We start from the raw sequence: 8,035 nt of genomic DNA, 5'->3' as shown, positions 1-8,035 counted from the left end.
CAACGTGGCCAAATAAATAAATATTTAAAAAAGAAAGCTTATAGAGGCATAACCCCCAGCTGCTCTTGTTGATTTGTAGACCCACTGTGAACTTTCAAGGTGGGCTTTTTTGTTCTTTATCTTTCTTCTTTTGTTTATGCTTTAAAACAAATGGCACAAACATCTGTGCTTTATCAGGCAATTAATCTGGAACAAACCTTCAACAAAGGGTACATGGGAAGGTTTTTCTGGCATCCTTTCTGGCGATTTTGCATATTCCATCTTCACAGTGGTTCCAGGTGATATTCGTGGATCTGTTGGTAGAAACACAAACTAACACAGAATCTGTAGCAGCTGCATGTCCTTGGAGCTGCTGGCAAATTAATTTCTTCACACCCTTTTTGCCAGGATAATAGCTAGAATGATTGCAGCTAATAGCACCAGGCTCAGCTGTCTCTATGGTAATATTTATACCCTATCAATGTCACTTGCATAACTCCAAGAACACGGTCCATAGGATCAGTCCCAGTCATCTCCATTGTAACATTGTACCCTATCAACATCACCTTCATCCCCCCAGGAACATGGCTGCCCAGGGACCAAGGCAGACCTGGGAGAGGAAAAGATACTGGTACATTTTAAATCTCCATTTAAACTATTTCCATCTCTGTAGATCAAGTGTACAATGTTTTAAGAGCAGAAGGGCTCATAATGGTCTCAACTGTTTTGCAAGGTGGCATTTCAAAGCAGAGCTACATGGAGTAATGGCCTGAAACCCTACAGGTGAAGGGATATTCCAGTGACCACATGCTGAAGTGGAGCAGCCTCCAACCTATGGTCTGAAGAATAGAGACAATGAGGAATCTTGGTCTTTGAAAAAGATGTAGCATTATGATGGCAGGAAACCTAAATATAACCTATAGCCACTGGGACCTAATGCCTGACATCAGTAAGTGCCAATAATTGCTCAGTGAGTGGGTGGGATTTTCCATTTGTTGTCATTGTGAGGTCATTGTAGAGAAAGCCTTCTCTGCAGAATGTAAGGTGCAGGATGTAAATTCATTCATTTAACTACAGATAATGACTGTCTTAGTCTGCTCAGCCCACTAGAACAGAATACCATAAACTTAACAGTTATAAACAACAGAAATTTATTTCTCACAGTTCTGGAGGCTGAGAAGTCCAAGATCAAGGCTTCAGCAGATTTGATGGCTGGTGAGAGCTCACTTCCTGATTTATAGAGGGACATCTCACTGTGTCCTCTCACTGTGGTAGAAAAAGGGGGCAAGAGAGCTCCCTGAGTTCCCTTTATAAGGTCACAAGTCCCATTCCTGAGGACTCCAGCCTCATGACTTAATCACCTCCCAAACTCCCCACTTACTGTACCATCACAGTGGGGGTTAGCGTTTGCACATATGAATTGGGATGGAACAAGCATTCAGTCCATAACATGGACCGAGTGTGCACTACAGGCCAGGCACCAGGGAGGAAGTAGTGAACAAGAGAGACAGATCCCTGCTCCTTCAGACCTTCATCCAATGGGGGAAATGGACACAGAAAACATCACTGAATACTTGGGAGAGGGCTTCCCTGGTGGCGCAGTGGTTAAGAATCTGCCTGCCAATGAAGGGGACATGGGTTCAAGCCCTGGCCCAGGAAGATCCCACATGCCGCGGAGCAACTAAGCCTGTGCACCACAACTACTGAGGCTGTGCTCTAGAGCCCGCGAGCCACAACTACTGAAGCCCGAGCACCTAGAGCCCAGTGCTCCACAACAAAGAAAAGCCACCACAATGAGAAGCCTGCACACCACAACGAAGAGGAGTCACGGCTTGCTGCAACTAGAGAAAGCCCGCAAGCAGCAACGAAGACCCAATGCAGCCAAAATAAATAAATAAATAAATTTATGTTTTAAAAAAAAATACTTGGGAGAAAGACAAAGTAGAACAAGAGGCTAGAGAGGGATTTCAGCAGGGTGATCAGGAGAAATCTTTTTAATAAGGTGATGTGGATCAAAGCCAAGATGAAGGGATGGAGCCAGGCAGGCATGTGGGGAAGAAAAGCTTTAAGGCTGAAGAAACAGGAAGTGCAAAGACCCTGAGGTATAACCAAGCCTGGGAAGAGCTAGGAACAGTGTGAGCAAGGAGGGAGAAGTCGAAGATGAACCAGGAGGGGTGTACAAGACAGTGTGAAGACTTTCATGGTTAACAGATAACCTATGTTGTCCTCATAGGCATTGGAAACCATTTAGCAAGTGTTGAGGGCTGAAGAAAAGGCCATCTTGTTTCCTCCTCCAATGTGGTATGTGCTAAAAATTAGTTACCTTAAATGCCTTCTGAACAAGATGGAGAGTTTTCTGTTTTTGTATTTTTATTTGGGGGGGGCATGGTTAGGCTAAAGCACATGGTCTCACTTAACGCACGTCATCTTACAGGGTCTCCTGCCCCCTGGCCCCTGTATCCTCTTAGGTAACTAACCAAGAAGTCCCAGGGTGATGTGCTCCACAGAGGTGAACTAATGTAGAAGTCATGGCCAGGGCAAGGAGGGGCAATGGTTAAGACCTCGGACTTCAGCCAAACTACCCGGGTCTGATGAATTCAGGTCCTGCCACTTGCCTATAAATTGGGAACAAGGGGACAGCAAAAGTACCCGTATGAACAAAAAGAAAATATCAATAAAGAGATATAAAACCTAAAAAAAAGCCAGAAAAGAAATTGTAGTGCAGATTTGAGCCAGTAGAAAAAGAATCAGCATAAATGAAGATAGGACGATAGTAATTACTGAGTCTGAGTAACAGAGAGATAAAAGAGTGTGATGAAAAGTGAATGGAATCTTTTATTTTTCTAATTTTATTTTATTCTTTATACTTTGTTATTGTTCTCTCCTTTTGGCTTCTCCCCCCCTCCTTTTTTTTTTTCTTTTTTCTGTTGTGGTTTTATTTTACCTTGTTGCAGTTGTTTCAATTTATAGTTTTATTTTTCCTAATATATTTTTTATCTTTCTAATTTTATTTTGTTTTTTATTCTTTGATATTGTACCGCTTCTGTTTCTCTTTCTTTCTTTCCTTTTTTTTTTTTTTTTTTTTTTTTTTAACTGCGCCATGAAGCTTGTGGGATCTTGGTTCCCAGGCCGGATGCCGGGCCCAAGCTCCTGTGGTGGGAGCTCCAAGTCCAAACCACTGGACTAACAGAGAACCTCAGACCCCAGGGAATATTAATCAGAGTGAGGCCCCCCAGAGGTCTTCATGTCAGCACCAAGACCCAGCTCTACCCAACTGCCTGCAAACTCCAGTGCTGGACATCTCAGGCCAAACAAGCAGTAAGAGAGGAATACAGCACCACCCATTAAAAACAAAAAACAGTCTGAGCCCTGGTCGGGGAGGATCCCACATGCCGCAAAGCAACTAGGCCCGTGCGCCACAACTGCTGAGGGTGCGCTCTAGAGCCCACGAGCCACAACTAATGAAGCCTGCGTGTGTAGAGCCCGTGCTCCGCAATGGCAGAGGCCACCTCAGTGAGAAGCCCGTGCACCGCGGCAAAGAGTAGCCCTCCCCCCCACTGCAACTAGAGAGGGCCCGCGTGCAGTAACGGGGGCACAACTCAGCCAAAAATAAATAAAAGAATATAAATAAATTTATTTTTAAAAAAAAAAGAGAAAGAAGAACAAAAAACCCCCAAAGTTAGCAGAAGGAAAGAAATCGTAAAGATCAGATCAGAAATAAATGAAAAAGAAATGAAAGAAACAATAGCAAAGATCAATAAAACTAAAAGCTGGTTCCTTGAGAAGATAAACAAAATTGATAAACCATTAGCTAGACTCATCAAGAAAAAAAGGGAGAAGACTCAAATCAACAGAATTAGAAATGAAAAAGAAGTAACAACTGACACTGCATAAATACAAAGAATCATGAGAGATTACTACAAGCAACTCTATGCCAATAAAATGAACAACCTGGAAGAAATGGACAAATTCTTAGAAAAGCACAACCTTCCAAGACTGAATCAGGAAGAAATAGAAAATATAAACAGACCAATCACAAGCACTGAAATTGAAACTGTGATTAAAAATCTTCCAACAAACCAAAGCCCAGAACCAAATGGCTTCACAGGTGAATTCTATCAAACATTTAGAGGGCTTCCCTGGTGGCCCAGTGGTTGAGAGTCCGCTTGCCGATGCAGGGGACACGGATTCGTGCCCTGGTCTGGGAAGATCCCACATGCCGCGGAGCGGCTGGGCCCGTGAGCCATGGCCGCTGAGCGTGTGCGTCCGGAGCCTGTGCTCCGCAACGGGAGAGGCCACAACAGTGAGAGGCCCGCGTACCGCCAAAAAAACAAAAAACATTTAGAGAAGAGCTAACGCCCATCCTTCTCAAACTCTTCCAAAATATAGCAGTGGGAGTAACACTCCCAAACTCATTCTACGAGGCCACCATCACCCTGATACCAAAACCAGACAAAGATGTCACAAAAAAGGAAAACTACAGGCCAATGTCTCTGATGAACATAGATGCAAAAATCCTCAATAAAATACTAGCAAACAGAATCCAACAGCACATTAAAAGGATCATACAACATGATCAGGTGGGGTTTATCCCAGGAATGCAAGGATTCCTCAATATACACGAATCAATCAATGTGATACACCATATTAACAAATTGAAGGATAAAAACCATATGATAATTTAAATAGATGCAGAAAAAGCTTTTGACAAAATTCAACACCTATTTATGATAAACACTCTCCAGAAAGTAAGCATAGAGGGAATCTACCTGAACATAATAAAGTCCATATAGGACAAACCCACAGCCAACATTGTTCTCAATGGTGAAAAACTGAAACCATTTCCTCTAAGATCAGGAAGAAGACAAGGTTGCCCACTCTCACCACTATTATTCAACATAGTTTTGGAAGTTTTAGCCACAGCAATCAGAGAAGAAAAAGAAATAAAAGGAATCCAAATCGGAAAAGAAGAAGTAAAACTGTCACTGTTTGCAGTTGACATGCTACAATACATAGAGAATCCTAAAGATACTACCAGAAAACTACTAGAGCTAATCAATGAATTTGGTAGAGTAGCAAGATACAAAATTAATGCACAGAAATCTCTTGCATTCCTATACACTAATGATGAAAAATCTGAAAGAGAAATTAGGGAAACACTCTCATTTACCATCACAACAAAAAGAATAAAATACCTAGGAATAAACCTACCTAAGGAGACATAAGAGCTGTATGCAGAAAACTATAAGACACTGATGAAAAAAATTAGAGATGATACAAACAGATGGAGAGATATACCATGTTCTTGGATTGGAAGAATCAACATTGTGAAAATGACTACAGATTCAGTGCAATCCTTATCAAACTACCAATGGCATTTTTCACAGAACTAGAACAAAAAAATTCACAATTTGTGTGGAGACACAAAAGACCCCGAATAGCCAAGGCAATCTTGAGAAAGAAAAACAGAGCTGGAGGAATCAGGCTCCCTGACTTCAGACTATACTACAAAGCTACAGTAATCAAGACAGTATGGTACTGGCACAAAAACAGAAATATAGATCAATGGAACAGGATAGAAAGCCCAGAGATAAGCTCATGCACATATGGTCACCTTATCTTTGATAAAGGTGGCAAGAGTATACAATGGAGAAAAGACAACCTCTTCAATAAGTGGTGCTGGGAAAACTGGACAGCTATATGTAAAAGAATGAAATTAGAACACTCCCTAACACCATACACAAAAATAAACTCAAAATGGATTAAAGACCTAAATGTAACGCCAGACACTATAAAACTCTTAGAGGAAAACATAGGCAGAACACTCTATGACATAAATCACAGCAAGACGCTTTGTGACCCACCTCCTAGAGTAATGGAAATAAAAATAAAAATAAGCAAATGGGACCCAATGAAACTTAAAAGCTTCTGTACAGCAAAGGAAACCATAAAAAAGACGAAAAGGCAACCCTCAGAATGGGAGAAAATATTTGCAAACAAAGCAACTAACAAAGGATTAATCTCCAAAATATACAAGCAGCTCATGCAGCTCAATATCAGAAAAACAAACAACCCAATCCAAAAATGGGCAGAAGACCTAAACAGACATTTCTCCAAAGAAGAGAAATACAGATTGCCAACACACACATGAAAAGATGCTCAACATCACTAACCACTAGAGAAATGCAAATCAAAACTACAATGAGGTATGACCCCACACCAGTCAGAATGGCCATCATCAAAAAATCTACAAACAATAAATACTGGAAAGGATGTGGAGAAAAGGGAACCCTCCTGCACCGTTGGTGGGTATGTAAATTGATACAGCCACTATGGAGAACAGTATGGAGGTACCTTAAAAAACTAAAAATAGAACTACCATATGACCCAGCAATCCCACTACTGGGCATATGCCCTGAGAAAACCATAATTCAAAAAAAGACATGTACCAAATTGTTCATTGCAGCTCTATTTACAATAGCCAGGACATGGAAGCAAACAAAGTGTCCACTGACAGATGAATGGATAAAGAAGATGTGGCACATATATACAATGGAATATTACTGAGCCATAAAAAGAAACGAAATTGAGGTATTTGTAGTGAGGTGGATAGACCTAGGGTCTGTCATACAGAGTGACGTAAGTCAGAAAGAGAAAAACTACTACCATATGCTAACACATATATATGGAATTAATTTTAAAAAATGGTTCTAAAGAGCCCAGGGGCCGGACAGAAACGAAGACGCAGATGTAGAGAATGGACTTGAGGACACGGGGAGGGGGGAAGGGTAAGCTGGGATGAAGTGAGAGAGTGGCATGGACATATATACACTACCAAACGTAGAATAGCTAGTGGGAAGCAGCTGCATAGCACAGGGAGATCAGCTCAGTGCTTTGCGACCACCTAGAGGGGTGGGATAGGGAGGGTGGGAGGGAGATCCAAGAGGGAGGGGATATGTGGATATACGTATGCATATAGCTGATTCACTTTGTTATACAGCAGAAACTAACACAAAATTGTAAAGCAATTATACTCCAATAATGATGTTAAAAATAAGTGAATGGACCCTGGGGCTTCCCTGGTGGCACAGTGGATAAGAATCCGCCGGCCAATGCAGGGAACGCGGGTTCAATCCCTGGTCAGGGAAGATCCCATATGCCGCGGAGCAACTAAGCCCATGCGCCACAACTACTGAGCCTGTGCTCTAGAGCCCGAGAGCCACAACTACTGAGCCTGCGTGCTGCAACTACTGAAGCCCACATGCCTAGAGCCAGTGCTGCGCAACAAGAGAAGCCACCACAATGAGAAAGCCCGCACACCACAACGAAGAGTAGCCCTGCTCGCCGCAACTAGAGAAAGCCCGTGCGCAGCAACGAAGACCCAACACAGCAAAAAAAAAAAAAAAAAAGCCATATGGAGACATAAAGAGCCCAATAAAGGTAAATACATGGGCAATTATAAAAGCTATTGTTATCGTAATAATATTGTAAATAATGGTTTGTAACTCCACTATTTGCTTTCTATGTGATTTAAGAGATTGATACACTTTTTAAAAATAAATCAATTACTAGTCTAAAAGCCAGTTTATATATAATTTAAGAAACTAATGTACTTTAAAAATTATTTGTTGATGTTTTTGGTCACACTATGTATGCAGATACGATTTTGTGACAGCAACAACTGAAAAAAGTGGGATGGAGCTGTAAAGGAGCAGTTTGGTGTGTTATTGACATTAAGCTGGTATAAATCCAAATTAGAGTGTTATAACTTTAGGATGTTGAATGCAATCCCATGGCAACCACAAAGAAAATAGCTGTAGAATATACATAAAAGGAAACGGGAGAGGCATTTAAACGTTTCACTTAAAAAAAAAAAAACTAAACAGAAGAAAACTGTAATGCAGGAAATGAGGGACAAAAAAGCTATACAGGGTCTTCCCTGGTGGCGCAGTAGTTGAGAGTCCGCCTGCTGATGCAGGGGACACGGGTTCGTGCCCCGGTCCGGGAAGATCCCACAAACCGCGGAGGGGCTGGGCCCGTGAGCCATGTCCGCTGA

Source organism: Delphinus delphis, chromosome 3 (assembly GCF_949987515.2).
Source record: "Delphinus delphis chromosome 3, mDelDel1.2, whole genome shotgun sequence".
Lineage (NCBI taxonomy): Eukaryota > Metazoa > Chordata > Mammalia > Artiodactyla > Delphinidae > Delphinus > Delphinus delphis.
This window is presented reverse-complemented; position numbering follows the sequence as displayed.